The 16,356-nt window shown below is 41.3% G+C and overlaps 1 long non-coding RNA gene across 10 annotated transcripts in view; it reads right to left on the reverse strand.

The window, feature by feature from the left end:
* LOC123393978 overlaps nt 1-14,467 on the reverse strand; it is a 52,395-nt gene extending 37,928 nt beyond the window's left edge. For 2 of the 10 annotated variants that reach the window (XR_006608786.1, XR_006608781.1), the window contains exons 1-2: nt 14,245-14,462; nt 4,008-4,148 (exon numbers count right to left, since the gene is read on the reverse strand). This is a non-coding gene — a long non-coding RNA (uncharacterized LOC123393978). Of the gene's footprint in view, nt 1-3,220; nt 3,407-4,007; nt 4,149-13,299; nt 13,405-13,558; nt 13,638-14,244 lie in introns of those variants that run through there. The other 8 variants (XR_006608788.1, XR_006608783.1, XR_006608789.1 and 5 more) reach the window with 8 other exon arrangements.
* Between the last annotated feature and the right edge of the window lie 1,889 nt (nt 14,468-16,356).

Consider the following 16,356-nt stretch of genomic DNA (forward strand, 5'->3'; position numbering starts at 1 on the left):
GTTCCAATAAATGTGGATCTGTAGACACAGTACATTTAACCTATGCCTGGAGTCGGCACACTTTATGTGAGGGGCTAACGTTTTAGGTTGTGGACCAGAGTCCACTGCAACTATTCAGTACTGCTGCAACACAAAAGGAACCGTAGCAACAGAGAATAAGCATGATCCTCTGTTCCAACAAAACCACATATTTGCAAAAACAAGTTGCCATGTGGGCCAGAGCTGGCCAAACCTTAGTCTATGCCAACTATCTGGACACTATTACCTTACCAGCAATATTATTTATGGAAGTATTAACTGATCAGTATCCCTGTTAATTTTCCACTCACTATGTACAAAGGGTAATTTTATCAGTACTGTCCACTGGCAGAATGCAGTGTTTATGCTGAATTCCAGCAGGCACATACTGATATGCGCAGCAAGCAGCTCTAGCCCTTGGTGTGCCTGCACCTGAGCTAACATTGTGTAAGCAGTGTATTTTCAGTTGTGACTCTGACTCCTTTGATTCCTCTTTTTGGGGTAGAAGAAAACATAACCCCATGGATATTGTCCAACACAGACATCACGCAGGAGCATGGGGATGGGGAGAATACTCAAAGGTGAAAAGATGATGATAAACACACAGTGAATAGCTGTGGGGGGGGGGGGAATGCTAGTTCATCCAAAGTGGTTATTTCCAGAAACTGAAGGGACCTACACATCCCTCACACCATTTCTCTTGCACATCTGTATTCCCCTTGGAAAACAAACCCTTTGCACGTGTCCCTGTCCTGGAAGAAGACAGTGACAAGGGCCCCATGAGGAGGTAGGATATCCCAACAGCGAAGAATATGCTCGTCACACTGTAGTGCTTCAAGTATAGTAAGGTAGTTAGGATCTTTGGAGTGTGACACAAACAGTTCCACTACTGGCTCCCTGTGGCATGCTGGGGACACCACCTCTCTGATCCTCAGCTTTATTATCTACAAAGTAGGAATAAATCAGACTCCCCAGACTTACTGTTAAGTTAAAATGAGATGATAAATATGTGTAAAGCACTTGCCCAGAACAGGAAAGGCACTAATAATTAACTGATAATCACTGTTGTTATTACATGACCTCAGGCACAAAGTTTTTAAAAGTCATGCATGGGTGCTCCTACAGGTGTGATGGCTAGCCTAGAGAGAGAGAGAAAAGAAAAAAAAACCAGACCTGCTGTCAACAAAAGAGCAGATAATAGGAACAGGGAAGCCCTAGTTCAAATAACAAAAGCCAGATTTATACAACCCATTTTGGCCCATATAGAGAAAGAGATGGGAAGACTTGCTTTCTGACGGCATGCTAATACTCATATCCTTATACAAGACTGATGTTTTAAAATAAGCTGTGAAGGAGGACGCCTGGGTGGCTCAGTCAGTTAAACGTCTGCCTTTGGCTCAGGTCATCATCCCAAGGTCCTGGGATTGAATTCTGCATTAGGATCCTTGCTCAGTGGGGAGTCTGCTTCTCTCTCTCCCTCTGCCTGCCGCTGCCCCTGCTTGTGCTCTCTCTCTCTTGCTCTCGGACAAATAAATAAATAAAATCTTAAAAAAATAAGTTGTGAAGGACATGGAATATAGGGACTCCCTTTGTATAAATGGCTAGCCCAGGCTTCTCCTTAGGGAAAAGACAATTTTCCTATCATTTCAGTTCCCTGTGCAGGCTAATTATCTAAATACTGGCAGTAGAAATTATCCAAATATTCCAGAGATCATATGAGGAGCATTATGCTATGAAGGCACCATCTCAAGACCATCCTCATGGGAAAAGGTGACCTTTATTACTTTTATGAAAAATGGCAGACACCAATGAATGATCTGGCATTCCTAAAAAAGCTTAAAGTCAGGGTGGGCCTCTGCAGAGGTATCCCATGATGGTCATACTATATATGCTGCCTACTTTAACTCTGGACCATTTAAGTGCTCACTGGAGCCTATCAGGAGGCAGACCCCTTAGGAGCTAAAAACAAATACTAGTCCAGTTGATTTAAGTGCAATCCCGAAGACCCTGCTGCCTCTGAAATTAGTAACCCAAAGTGCTATATACTTGGCTGCCACTGAAATAATGAGCCTCTGCTATGAGCGGACTTCTGACAAGATATATGTAGCTCCACTGCCTGATAAAAACTCCCAACAAATTTGGTTAAAAAGAACAGACTCTCCCCATAAGGGAAGTATAATTAGTGTCATATTGACAATATTTGTGACATGTAGTTCATGCTACCTGGTTTACTTGGGAACCATTACAGTTTGGATCCTTTGCAGGGGTGATCACAGACTGGGTAAGCATGTAATTTACCCCAACTGTTCTAAGGAGGATGTACTACAGAATAAACTGCAGGCTTTAAAGGCACTGGTCCCCACAAATGACATTTCTATGAGCCTCCCTGACAAGAGTCAGAGCAGTTGTCCTTTCTTTCCCTCTTTACCTAAATCACCAAGAGAATCCCCTCTTCTGTTACACATTCACTCATGTGGAAGAGCTAGCAGACTCTCTAAAACATTTTCCAAAAGACATCCTTCACAATTCAGCCTAGGGAGGGGTTACAAAAAGGAGAAAGATTGCTCTCATCATCTGTGACCCTCCCAGACTCAGCTCAGTCAGCCTCCACTGTACTGAAAGACGTGTTAAGTATTAAAAAGGAGAATGGAGGGGGGGGGTCTCTGGGTGGCTCAGGCAAGTAAGCATCCGACTCTTGATTTCAGCTCAGGTCATGCTCTCAGGGTTGCGGGATCAGCCCCACATCGAGCTTCACACTCAGCATGGAGTCTGCTTGGGACTCTCCCTCTTCTTCTCCCTCTGCCCCTCCCCCAACTTGTGCTCACTCACTCACTTGATCCTTTGCTCCCAAATAAATAAAATCTTTTTTTTTAAAGGGAGAGTGGGAAGTGGGGGAAAACCACAAGGTGTTGCTTAGTCTAACCCACCCATTTTTTTACCCCATTTTCATACCCTAATGGAAAAACGTGTGATGTAACATTTATGATACTTTATGCTCTTACTGTTTCTTTATTCCTTTCTTTACTTTTACAAGAATGACAGTTCCATGATGGCAGAACTCTGTTATTATCTAGAATAGTCTCTGGCAACTAGTGAGCACTTAATAACTGTCCATTTAGAGGAAGGGAGGAAGTTCCACATCACAATCATTTCTTCTCTACCTCCAACTGGGGAACCTCCACCCAAACCACTTGCAACTTACCAAGAATTCCCAACTGCCTCACAAGGACATCCATGGCAATGGCGATTCATTCTGGCTTGCTGATGAACCCACTGGGCAAGAAGCCTCAACATAAGTGACAGGTAGGTCTTAGTGTTGCTCTTGACCAATGACAAGGTTCTGGCTGCCCAAGAATCTGCATTTTTAACGGGCATCCCAGGTGATTTTCTGCATAAAAAATTTTTACACCATGAACATTCCCTTCACTGGGCAAGAACAATCTCAGAGGCTATTATAAAAATCTTTCAGTGTGCTGGGTTAGAGCCTCTGCTTTCAGCTCAGGTCATGATCCCAGGGTCCTGGGATCGAGCCCCGCATCGGGCTCTCTGCTCAGCGGGGAGCCTGCCTCCCACCCGCTCTGCCTACTTGTGATCTCTGCCTGTCAAATAAATAAATAAAAATCTTTATAAAAAAATCTTTCAGTGTGGAATAAAAAACATTTCTGTCTTACATGGCCTCCTTGGACTCAAATGGAACCTAGAGGAAGCACTGGGTAGAAGACACAGCGCTGGCTTACATTCAAATCTATTTCCTACACCAACCAGATATAATCTAGCAATATCAGCAATTCCCTCATCTGCAAAAATGGAAGAATGAAAAAAGGAAAGGTTCTCATTACTTTCTAACATAGTCTAAACATTTTAAGACATTTTTTTAATTCATACTGTGATGGGGAAAATATCAAGTAATCACCTAACACCAACTAAGACCACCTTCCCTGCCCCTTCCCACTAACTGGGCTAGCCCACCAAAGCCACTAGCCACTTACCAAGACTTCACAATGAGTAGATAGCCATGCGCAGGACATTGATCTAAGCCTCTCCCAATTCTCTAGTAACCTCACTGGGCCAGGCAGGGTTCAATATACCTCTTCACCAGTGGCATGGCTTCTGATCACACTTGGTGCCACCTGGAGAGAAGAAACAAATGTTAAGACCGAATAGCCAAGGTTTGAGATATAGCTTTGATTTAGTTTTACCACCTTAGTCAAGTCATCCAGCCCACACCATGGACCTCAGATTTTGCTCTCTTCTTTATCTGGCAGACTGTTGCAATGTCAACAATTATTATTTAATAGTAATTCCTGTATCCATTTTAAATGAGATTAACTTGGATACTGAGACACCAAGTAACCACCTGTATCAAAGTGTTAGAACTCAGATATTAACTCTTGCTGATCTTCCTAGCTGCCTGCAAGTCTTTTCCCCTCTTTAGACCTCTGAGTGGGGGTAAACTTGATTCCTTGGGGGTCCTTCTCTGTCTGGCAGTTATGACCCTCCATTCTGTAATTCTAGTTAAAAGAGCTCCCTAAAAGTGGATGAAACCTCCATCTATCCGGTCATTGGATGGCATTTGGTTCACATTAATGAGGAAAGGTAACAAAACCCTGGGCTCTGGGTCAAGGTCTGTCATTCACAGTCTCACTTCCCACCAGGACTCACTTTAACTGTGTGTGAAAAGGAATTCAACTATCTATTGCCTTATCTGATGCCCAGGTTACCAAAATGATCAAAGGGAGCTAGGTAGGCCAATGGCTACTCCCCTATCTCCCAAGACTCAACCACTAGGAAGAATGGGACTCTGAGACCTAAGACCCACACAGGATTAAGCCAAGGATCCCCAAGGGTCCTTTCTTTCTAAGAAAGCAGCCTAATGTCTCTAAGTTTCCCAGTACTCAGCTGCTCAGCATGAAAAGCAACCCAGAAATCTGGCAATTCAGCAAGGGCCCACAGCCCAAGCTATTAAAATGATTAGATGCTGGCAGTACCAGCAAATGCAACTAGGTTCCTTGTTACCCAGTGAGAGGCAGACAACCCTTGAGCCCCAGGAAAATTCAAGCAGTTTCTCAGGGCTCATTTTTAACTACTGCATTCCCTGTAGGCAAAAATGTCTTAGAATCTACTAGTAATGATGAGAACCAGGCAGAAAGCTCTCCCATCATAAGTGGGGAATATTTCATGCTGCCAGGCATGGGGAAAGGGAGCAGGAGCCTTGATCAGCTTAAACCATCTCTTTATTGGATAAAGTAAAGCAGCTGTTACTAGACAAAGATCTGCACACCTACAAGCAGCAGCAGCCACTAGCAATTGAGCTTATTACAGCCATGAGGGACAAGAACAGGAAAGAAATTTGTATAGGGCATAATTGGGAAATAATGGCAAATGTAAATGTTGACACCTCACCATAACTGCCTGCACTAAGGAGCCAAGAACAGAAAGTGGTTCGTAGTTAATGCCTCTCTCTGAAGACAGAGATCTTACTTCCACCACTCCCTTCTCCCACTCCACCTAGCTCTTTTCTAAACTAAACTACTCCAGTTACCAGCCCCCTTGCCACTCAATTTATTCCACGTCTGTTTAAGTCAACAAATTTCAAAATGGGAATACTTTCTATGTCTGACTAACTTTTAAAGTCATGAATGTACACTGTGAAAAAAATTCCAGAAATATGTTAAGGATGGAAAGTAAAAATTGCAGAATCCCAGGAAGTTTAACATTTGGGGTATGTTTCTCCAATTACTTTCATGTACACAAACATTAATTTTTATTTCACAAAAACTGGATGAAAACCATACTATTGCCCTCTAGCTTTTTTTTTTTTTTAAAAGATTTCATTTATTCATTTGACAGAGAGAGATCACAAGTAAGCAGAGAGGCAGGCAGAGAGAGAGGAAGGAAAGCAGGCTCCCTGTTGAGCAGAGAGCCCTATCGTGACCGGAGCCGAAGGCAGCGGCTTAACCCACTGAGCCACCCAGGCGCCCCGCCCTCTAGCTTTTTTTTTCAGTTAATATACTTGAGAATCTTCCCAAGTAAAATATTCATCTACAAGACTATTTTTATTTTTAATGCCATGTTGTAATATTACCTGAGTAATATTTTATCTACCCAAATGATTATGCATGAATAGATCAAAATTTACCTACCCAAATGATCACTCATGAATAGCTAAGGTTTTTTCCCCCACTTTTTATTGCTATGAACATTGTAAACATTCCCATACCTACATCTTTTAGAATATCCTTAGAATATTTCTTTAGAATTTCTTTAGGATATTTTGGGGTATATCCCTAGAAATGAAACTGTGTGGTCAAAAGACATATAATACTTATTTTGCCATAATATATATAGACAAACTGCCCCTACAAAGAACTACACTGAAACTGGATAACCCCACCAACACCAGTATAACATTTTTTAGTTATTTGCCCATGTGATAGGTATTAAATGCAATAATACATTTTTTTTTATGAATTCAAACATTTATTACTAGGAGAATTAAAAGATGAGTAAGATACAGTCTCTGTCCTTGAGACTAAATGAAGGGAGACAGACAGAAACTGGTAACATTTACCATTATCATTATCATGTTCATGATGAAGAGAAATTAGAGTTCAGTTTGTGGTGCTTCCTAAAATGACTCTGCAGCTATTGCTAATAGAAAAGGTCGAAAAGAGTATTATTTGATAGTACTCCAAATTAAAAATCAATTTTCTAATATTCCAAGGAGTTGTACTAATCCTCAATCACCTAGGTGGCATTCTGATGTGACTTCATTGTTTTTCCTTCATCAAGTCTAAGTTAAGAACCAAGTAGAAGCTGCTGGGAAAATGACCCATTTCCCTGCCCCACCCCCCACCAGCCCCAGGCAGTAAAGTGAATGAAGTGTAGGTGATGCTTTACTGGAAGGATTCATTGGCACTGGACCAGGACTTCCATCTTTCCTTCTCCTACCATTTCCAGTAAACAGCGAGCTGTAACCATTTTCCTTAAGATGTCAAATGGCTTCTCTCCCTGGAATCTCACTGCCAGGCAGATCTGCTTACACATAGGCTGCAGTAGTATCCATTCCAACTTGGGAAATACAGATAAGAATAAAAAGAAACTATTTTTTTTTAGTACCACGTGGGTCAGATACAGATGAGCTCAAAGCGGACACCACCACAGTCATTTTAAAAACCTATCCAACAAGGGCGCCTGGGTGGCTCAGTGAATTAAGCCACTGCCTTCGGCTCAGGTCATGATCTCAGTGTCCTGGGATCGAGCCCCGCATCCGGCCCTCTGCTCAGCAGGGAGCCTGCTTCCCCCTCTGTCTCTGCCTGCCTCTCTGCCTACTTGTGATCTCTCTGTCAAAATAAATAAAATCTTTAAAAAAAAATATAAAACCCTATCCGACAAAGATGGATGAATATGTAATAAAACAAATACAGCAAAATGTTAATTGCAACATCTAATTGGTAGGTAGATCGGTTTTCAATATACAATTCTTCAACTTTTCTGTATGTGTATTTAAAATTTTTCCATATTAAGATGCTGGGAAAAATCCAACAAGCAGCTCAAAAAACAATGCTGTGAGGGCCTTTCCTACCATTTTACTCCTAGAATGAGACTATTCTATATTCTCTCTTTTTTGTTTTAGATATAGCTTTCTTGAATTGGACTTGGGAGCTCTCAACTTTTTAATTACATGAAATGAATCACAATATACCCACAGGCAGGTTACCAAGACAATGTGTGGAGGTTAGGGAGGGTAAAGGGGAAGGCCCTAAGCTCTTGGAAGTCCAGGCTTCCTAACTGTATGAAGTTTAAGTGAGTATTTCAGAAACCCCATTTCTTTGTCTGTTAGCATTCAGACCTGGTAAACATTTGCCTTGGCCTACCTTTCTGTTTTAGCTCACATTAGTTTGTTACTTTCCATATTCTCACTGCAAAAAGCTGTGCAGGAAGGAGGGGGGTCAAGGGATAAGGCACCAAGGTATGATATGGCCACATTCTTCAGTTAGGATTTAACAAAATCAATTTCTAGAGATGAAGCTCCAAACTTGATGCTGAAGTACATGGTATAACTGACTAACTGTTGGACCCTGGTGGAGGCCTTATAATCAATCTAGCCTCAAGTGTGTTCTAGCTGGCCCACCTGTAAAATAGGAAAAAGACCTGTTATAAAGAATAATGAATGAGGTAAATAAATGAGTTTCTGAGATGCTAAAAATATCTTTGGTGAATGGAGAGGAACATGAAACCATCACTGTCGCTTAGTAATCCAAAGCAGGGTAGGCAATGTTTTTCTGCAAAGGACAGGCCTTATGGGCCACCAGGTCTCTGATGTACTCAACGCTGCTGCTGCAGGACAGAAAGGCCACAGACAAAATATCAACAAATAACATGTGTTCCAACAAAACTTTATTTGCAAAACAAGGCAGTCCATGGGCTGCATTTGCCTACCCCTCATCTAGAACATGCAGTCCTACCTAAGAACACCACTTGAAGGATGACCTGAGGAGGACTGAAAAGGGGATGAGTCTACAGATAGGAACCATTTAGCATGCCCTGGGCAGTGAGGATGAGGCTCCTGACCTGGCAGCTATCACCCAGGTCCCACCAAGGAAGAGGGTGTCAGCAGCAGTAATGGTAGCAACATCTGTTAAGTACCAAGGACTGAAATCCAAACACAAAAATAGCACTATCTCAGAAAAACTCTTTATATACGTAACTAGAAAGAAACAGCACGTTTCTGACCACATGCGTTGTGAATAACAGTTGACAGTCCAGAGCCTGTGGAGATCACCTTAGCAGGCACACGATAAATGTTTGTTGATGACTCATTCATTTATTCATCCAATAAACATTTACTGAGGCCTACTAATGTGCCAGGCTGGGCTCTGAAGAAGACACTGTCCCTGCCCTCAAGGAGCTTACAGTCTAACTGAGAACATAGGAAGGGAGACAGGCATATACACAGACAATTACAATACAACCTGGTAAGTGCTGCAACACTTATCAGGTTGTATTATAATGGCCGATGTAAAATTTCTTTCCAGGGGGCGCTGCTCCAGGCTGCTGCTGGCTGTAACATCAAGAGGGAGGAAGAGATTGTAGAAATCAAAGGTTAAGGCTTTTAGGCTATTTCAAATACCCACGCTCTCCCTAACTCCTGATCAGAGATAGGTTTGGGAACTAGACACTGGCCATGATGTAAAATGGGACTCCCACGCTTAAGACAGAGACATCCAGTAAAGGATCTTCTCAACTACCTCCTCTACAATACAAGCTCTGTTGTTTTGTTTTGCTTATTACACATCTGTGAACCTCCCCCCAACCGGCAGTAAGCCTCCTTTAACACCTGCAACTAACAAAATGATGAAAAATGGGGGCTTACAACTACCTGGATTAACCCAGTGTAATTCGATAGCAAAAAGCAGTAAGTAACAAATCACTGGGCACCTCTAAATCCTATAATCCCCACACTTCACTGAAAAAGTAAACATCAGGATGCTATTAAATACATGAGATAGTATAGAGCCCATAGATTGGGAATGATAATTTAGAAAGCTTTACTTAATAAATAAAATTAAACAGATTCTCTGGACCCCAAATAAGAGACCCAGCTTCAGGAAATGTTTTAATGTTTTCACCCCCAAACCTTTAAGAATATCTAAATTACCTATATAATAGTAAATAACAAAATAAATAAGAAATATGAAACAAGGAGGTAATACAATTTTCCCAACCACTTTTCAACACTGAGTGATAATAAGAGACTCCTTGAGGAGAGATTACTAGTGTTAACTAATCACTTGGTTCAGATGGTTTTATACAAAGACAGGATGGAATTTTTCTGTGCCCCATACTGTTCTTAATAAGGCCTAGGGTTTTAATGGCTCTTCTGTCTCTGCAACCAGTAAACTGAGCTGATGACATCAACAGATTGTTGCCATTTAACACTGAGGTCCCCGTCTTTGGACCCAATGTCTTCAAGGCCACTTTTACATGCTTAACATACTACTTCCCCCTGAAGTCTTCTTATTGCTCTTGCCTACACAGTTCCATTCTGCCACTGTCAGCCCACACTCACAATGCCTTCTCAGGTGTTACAGTCTGTTTCTCCTAGCATTTTACATCCCTGAAGAGCTCAATGTTATCTATAAATGTGGACATCACACTATGTCCATACCCTCCTCCAGATCACTCCTAAGTATTCAAAATAAGATCAGTCCCAGAACGGATGGGGGAGAGGGTTCTACTGTTTTGTGTCTTGTCTAAGTTGGTTTCTTTTTAGGGACAAAATGTTGCCATGTCTTCTTCCCACACCCAAAGCCAGGGTGTACCAATGCTATGCAGCAGCACTCAAGACTGCTCTCTATTTAAATAAAAACACAGGACTATCTATTTAAAGGACAGACAAATGTTATCTCAAAATGGCTACCAAGAACCTGATATGTATCCCATTAAACAGTTGTCTTTGGAATCACAAACATTTCTTAACACTCGATGGCAACATATACCAGGAGTATATGTGCAACAAATCACTTTTGTTATTTGCAATAAACGACAGAGGATAACAGATCCTTATACGGAACACATAATACAGAGCTCTTACAAATACGTAACATTCAGACACAAATCGAATAGTTCACAAAACGCTAATAATTAACATTTGAGAGTTTGGCCTCACCAGAAATCAGAGAAATGGATAGTAAAACAAAGACACCATTCTCTTACATATAAGGTAGCAAAAAATTTTTTTCTAAATACCTAAATAGCTGGGTACAAAAAAATGACATAATGCTTTGAATGTTACTATATAGCAAATCTTTATAACGTTCTAACTTTTTGATGAACAATTCTAATTCTGGAACTCCATTCTATAAAGAAATAACTCAAAATAAACAAACAATAAAAACTAAATGAAAATAAAAAGACATTCATTACATCATTTAAAATACTGAAAATTTAAAATATTTCCATACAAGTAGATACCATGAAACCACTAGATGACAAATGCTAACAATGTTTAACGTGGAAAAATGCATGCTATAATGTTAAACACAAAACACAACATAAAATAGTACAAATACATGATCAACCATAGAAAAATGCAGGGAATGAAAAGACGTGAACACATTTATAAACACTGGGTCATTTCTGGGCAGTGAAATTACAGATCCTTTCCCCCCCAAACTTGATGGTTATCCTCAGATTAAGCTACAATGAATATTTACCAAATTTCTAGATTGAGGGAACTATTCAAACTTAAACAATGGAAGAAAAATTACAAAATAGACAGATATTTGACCACTTGCTTTCGAATCTCTACTAACCCAAAATTTAAAAACAAAAATTAAAAGGTAAACAATAACCTGATGTATGTAACACTGCAGAAATCTGAGTAACAGCCTTTATCTGAAGAACACTTTCAAATAGAACAATAACACTAAACTAAAACTCCAATAGATAAATCCGTATAAGACCTGAACTAACATCATACCAAAGAAAATTAAACTGCTAAGAAATATATGGAGGAAAAAGGAGTCCAAACTCACTAATAACCAAAGAAATGCAAAATTAAAACACTACTGTTTTTTATTCATAAGATTTATTTTTTAAAACAAACACCACTCAATGCCTGTGAGAGTAAAAACTGGTATGACCTCTTCAGAATGAAATCTGTCGATACATATTGAGTGTTAAAAACGCTGACAATAGTAATTCCACTGCAGAGAATCCATCCTAACCAATAATAAAAAAGAAATGCATGTATGTTCAGTCTTTTATTATAAGAAAAAAATTCTCCTTTATTATTGAACATTTGCATTAACACACCAAAACATTAATAATGGGTAACCAAAAAAAAAAAAAAAAATCTCTACTGCAGCAAAAGACTGCTGTCTCAAAGCATTTGACCAGATCTCAAATCAGGCTAAACAAGAAGGGTGTGTCCAGTCTGCTGCAGTCGGCCATTTTAAACCCTCTGCAGAACAAAAAGCAGAGAAGACAAGGGTAGATAAGGATGGCCACCTCCATAGGCTCCAAATCAACAATTCTTCACTTTTTGTCTTCTCCATATGTAGCCCTGTACAATGCACTGAATAAAAAACGGCCAAGAGCAAACAGGTCGCCTTTCTTAAACAGCACAGGTAAATTACAAATGAAATTTGAAATCATAAAAGAAGGGTATTTTAAATTTTGAATCCTCATTTCAGGGTAATAAAGCATAATGTTTAAGAGCACAGAATTATGGAGTCATACAACTTGGATAAAAATCCAGTTTCAGCCATCCAAATGGATGTAAAGCCTTGGGCAAATTACTTAATCATGTGTCCCCTACATTTCTCATTTGTAAAATATGAATAATGGTACTGCTATTTCATAAGATTATCGAGAGTACTAAATGAGTTAAGGCATGTAAAAGCATGAGTAGCATGTAGACCAGCACCTGGCATATAGTTTTATGTGCTACAGACATTTAAACAGGATTATTACTATAGAGAAATGGGCTCAGAGAAGGAAAAGGACCAGTATGAGATCACTGTGAGGATTATTGGGCAACCGCGGTCTCTTCTATTTTGAATCCTGTGCCCTCTGTGCTACATATTTAAGTGCTAAACTATTAGTTTTAACGATTTACAGTAGAAATTCATTGACAGCCCTCTGAGATCCACGACAGTACAGCTACCTAAAAAAAAAAAAAAAATCTTTCCCCTGGTTCAAGTTTTACAGAAAAAAAAAATAATTTAGAGGAAAGGATATGAACCCAGATCACCTTCATACCACCATTACCATCTGCCCAAATTCTAGGTTTAAAGTGTAACAAGCACTTGGAAACACAGCCAAATCCTCACACCAGTATTCTGCAGTGGGAGAAATCAAGGGCTTCTGACCAACATAACAATAAATTTTCACAATACTGCAATCACTGTGTTCTGCTGCTCTGATGGAATGAGAGAATGTGTCCAGAGCCAATTACAGTGTCCCAAAGTCTGACAGAGAGCCCTCCAAATGTGTATTGCCGGAATGTGGCCTGGCTCCAGTGCTCCAATTTTATGCATTTCCTACACATAGTCAGCTGCCGAAACCTTTTAGACAGTCATCTCCTCCCCATTTTCAAACCCACATATTATCAAAGGGCCAGTGAAAGGCTAAGATTCTGGGTGAGTTTCCGGTGGATTTAGCCACAGCCTAAGACATCTCCCAGTCGACAGATCCCTTCACCCAACCAGAAAGGTAGATTCTACTTCTCTGCAGGGCCCCCTAGCCCAAGATGGCCAAGCAAAGACAACTTACCTCCCCCCTCGCCATTTTGCAATCTTAATTACACCCACGGCGCTCGCCTCCCCTCCCCGTCATTCCGTCTGAAATACGCCTGCGCCCCTCTCTCATCCTAAAGCCAACAGTCACAATGTCGTCTCAAGTACGCATGCGCGCCTTCACTTTCCCTCCCAACTGCTGCTGCCAACTGCGTACTAGAAACTTTGCTTTCTTAGTTAGGCATTCGACACCCCGCCCGCGCCCCCAGCAACGCCCCAAGCTTGTGCGTGCTCACCTCCCCTCTCCCCAGCTGGGGCCCCTTCCCTCCGGATCAAGGCCTTCTCAAATATACAAGCGCGATCCCGCGCCTCCCCCAACCTCTCAAATACACATGCGCACCAAGCCCGTCCTCTCCTAGGCCCAGCCCTCCCTCCTCCGTTTCTTATATATACTTGCCTGATGCATGTATATATATCGGTAAAGCTGTGCCCCACTACTAAAGGAGGGACACTACCAGCATTTCCTAATGGGGGTCCGTGTGATACACTAGGGAAATGGAAACACTGCAGGGGACTGCAGAGAGCAAATCTCGACAGAATCCGCCCCGGCCCCCAGGGAGGAGCTGGAGGACCCTCAGTCTCCGTAATAAGACCCACTACCCAGAACAAAGGCAAAAAAAGCTCTCATAATTGGATAAGCCTACTCCTAAGGCCCATCCTTTAAATACACCTCTGCTACGTACGAGGAAGCCCAAATTTTTTAACAACGTTATGGAAAATACCGACGCTCGTGTGCCTCAACCATGATTAGAGTAAAGGAGTCTGTAGCCTTTCACAATGGAAAGTACACGCTCAACATCCTTTTGTAGGTTTGAGACCGATGCTGTCCCCCACTTTTTCTTCTCATGAACCGGTAGAATACACAGATTAAGGATCTCCCCGTCCCGAGTTCCCTCCGCCGCCCTCCATGTTCTTCTCCTACCTTCTGGCTGAATCGAGCGTCGTAGCACAAATTCTTAGTGCTGGCCGCCGGAAGAGAGGGTAGAGGGAGCAGCGGCACAGATTCCGCGGGTCTAGGGTGGCTCCACAGGCCAAGGTAGAACTGGACAGGCGAAAGAGAACCAGCGTAGCCTTAAGCCGCAGTGCTGATGCAAGTTATCGCCGCAGTAGGCTTCTGGCGCATGCGCTGAGTATGCCCTCTTCTCTCCACCCCCACCCATTACCGCCTGTCGGAGGTTAAACCGGCTGCCTTCACCTTTTCCTCAGAGCCGGGGTCCCTAGCCCATCCGGCTTCTTCCATGTTTTCTCCCCTTGGTCTCACCGGCCTCCGTCACCATCCCTTCTTCAGCCCATCCTTTCTTCATCAATGCCTCTCCTATTCTTAGCTCACCATTTCATTGCCAAGTCTCCCCGTTGGCTGCCTTTATTTGCTCTTTTTGTTCTTTTCGTCGTTGTATAAGTTTTATTGAGACAAAATTTTGTGTCTTACAGTGCACCAACTTAAGGTGTACAATGCAATGGATTGTAGTATATTCAGAGTTGTACAGCCGGCACCGTGATTTTAGAATTTTTCATTAATCCAAAAAGAAACCTCATGCCATTAGCATATCTTTGTGTTCTTTACATTTTTGTTTAAACATGTAATGTTTTAACATTGACATTTTATTTTTATAGATGTAACAATGTGTCATCTTAACTATTTTTCCATGTTTCTAATTAGCAGCTTTATCTTTTAAAAGAAATGGACACCATTCATTTTTTTAAGTATTGTAAAATTGAGGTCTGACCTCAATTCTTGCAGATGGAGTTACTTGCTCTTTCCACTTCTCTTCCTTTTAACGAAACTTCGATAATCCACAATGGTCCCATCTGAAGAAAAATTCTAAAAGGAGGCACAAGTTGAAAATTTTGAATCCTATAAAATACTTCGAGTCCTGGGCCTACCTATTTGTCTGAACTTCCCAGTTCATAAGCAGTTCCTCAGAAGTGGTAAAGGAGAAATTTGGAGACCTCTGATTTATCCACCCATTTTAGGCAGACATTCTGAGGCTGTATTTCCCTCTCCCTATACTCCTAGAGGATCTGATGGTTAATTTTATGTGCCAACTTGGCTGGGCCACGGTGTCTAGATATGTGGTTGAATATTATTATGGATGTTTCTGTGAAGGTGTTTTGGGGGGAGATTAACTTTTAAATCTGTGGACTTTGAGTAAACCACGTTACCTTCTATAATGTGGATGGCCTTATCCATCATTTGAAGGCATTGCTTCCCCAAGCAAGAGAGAATTCTCCTAGTAGATAGCATTTAGACTTGAACTGCAACATCAACTCTTCTTAGATTTTGGGCTTCCCAGATAGATATAAATATATAATTATAATTATAGATATATTAATTATAGCCGTGTTGGAGAGATATATATGTATCATCGGTATGGTCATATCTATCTATCTACCTATCTAGATAGATAGATATCATGTTGGTTCTGCTTCTCTGAAGAATCCTGACTAACACAGGGGATTTCTTGAAACCTGTGAGTACCCTGAACTAAGATTGGAGTACAGGGAGAAGAGGCAATCAAGAATACACTATTCCAGGGGCTCCTGGGTGGCTCCTGGGTGGCTCAGTGGGTTAAGCTGCTGCCTTCGGCTCAGGTCATGATCTCAGGGTCCTGGGATCGAGCCCCGCATCGGGCTCTCTGCTCAGCAGGGAGCCTGCTTCCCTCTCTCTCTCTCTCTGCCTGCCTCTCCATCTACTTGTGATTTCTCTCTGTCAAATAAATAAATAAAATCTTAAAAAAAAAAAAAGAATACACTATTCCAGGTGGTGGGTATTGGAGAAGGCACGGATTGCATGGAGCACTGGGTGTGGTGCAAAAACGATGAATATTGTTATGCTGAAAATAAATTTAAAAAATTTAAAAAAGTTATAAAAAATACACTATTAATCCCTTGAATACAGCTTTGCATTGTCATATTCTGCATCAGCGAAATCTGACATGGAACTGGACTTAAATTTGCAAAAGCTATCATTACAAGGATATAAAACAACGGAGGAAATAAGTGCCCTGGTCTCCTCAGAGTCCAACACTTTTTC

This window comes from Mustela putorius, unplaced genomic scaffold (genome assembly GCF_011764305.1).
Source record: "Mustela putorius furo isolate JIRA1106 unplaced genomic scaffold, ASM1176430v1.1 tig00001114_pilon_pilon_pilon, whole genome shotgun sequence".
Lineage (NCBI taxonomy): Eukaryota > Metazoa > Chordata > Mammalia > Carnivora > Mustelidae > Mustela > Mustela putorius.